Raw genomic sequence first — 1,346 nt, forward strand, 5'->3', positions numbered from 1 at the left:
AAATAAATAAATAAATAAATAAATAAATAAATAAATAAATAAATAAAATTAGTCAGTAAAACTCCTGTATGTGAACCCCATACAGTTTTATATTGCTGCTTCTTTTCTGGGCCTTAGGTTGGATTATTTATTTTATGGTGGATTCCTAGGGCAAGGACTTGGTTTCTTATCCATCTCCACCTCACCCGGAGTTAAGCCTGCTGAATTTTAAAGCTCTTGGAGTTAAAACCCATTATTTTTCAAAGGCACACATAATAAGCATTTGTGTCCTCAGTGTGTGGTAGGGTACTCTCCCTAAGGAGATAGAAAAAAAAAAAAAAAGAAAGAAAACTTCAAGGTAATCTGGCTATGGGCCTACACGACAACATCCCTCATGACCTTTTAAACTGAGACTACTTAATCAGACTGTATGTTTGTGTGTGTCACCATATATGGGAGAAAAAGAAATAGAAAATGTATAAAAAAATTATGCCATGTGACATTTGGTTCATCGGGTATGAACCCAGCTGAGCAGTGCTGACACCAATAAAGTTGCTTCCTGGAAATTAAAAAACCCTGGGTGTCACGACTCTGTGCAAAAATCCTACTACATGGCTTAGGGGCTTGTGTCCAGTATCCAGAGACGGTGCATTTCCACCTCCTTTGCTACCGGGATGTGAGCCTCAGAGGGCCGGGACAAGGGACCTTGTCTGGCACCAATGGACTGCTTGATCTATGGGAGATTAACCCTCTTGACATAGCAGGGCAAGGACCCTGTGTGCGCTAACAGAACCTGTGAAGCCCAGGGACCAACTCAAGGAGCACTGCCCATCACACTGGTTAACAACCAGGTTTGTTTTGGCAAGCCTGCCCGTAAGAGGCAGAAGGGAAGTCTGTTCACCTCCCAAAGTTTCCCTGGTAGTTCCACAAGGGACGAGGAACAAAGCTGCAACTCTAAGGTGCTAAAGGCAGGGTGGTGGGCTGGAGTTGTGTTAATGTGTGTGAATGAGATGGACAACGGGAAGTTTCCAATCTGAGCAAGGGCTGAGGCAAGTGTTGAGTCCTGATCCACAGTTCTGTGGCAACGCCATTCGGTTTAAGGCAGGGTCAGACTTCCTCAGGAGTCTGATCTGGTTCAGGGATTGATATTGAACCTGCCAAAGCTAAGAGGCAGCTGAAATATCTCTGAGAGGAGAGCAGCCAGAAATGGACAAGCGAGTGCACCTCCTCTCCAAACTAGTCCCCCCTCCTTCCTTTTTTCCTCATGTGCATAAAGTGGTCTGTTAGGGAGAGAAAATGGATGGAAAGCAGAGCAAACCAACTCCCCTAGGGTGTATGTTGAGAAATTTCAAAAAGGGATATTCAGG

This window comes from Herpailurus yagouaroundi, unplaced genomic scaffold (genome assembly GCF_014898765.1).
Source record: "Herpailurus yagouaroundi ecotype Mexico unplaced genomic scaffold, PumYag 67766, whole genome shotgun sequence".
NCBI lineage: Eukaryota > Metazoa > Chordata > Mammalia > Carnivora > Felidae > Herpailurus > Herpailurus yagouaroundi.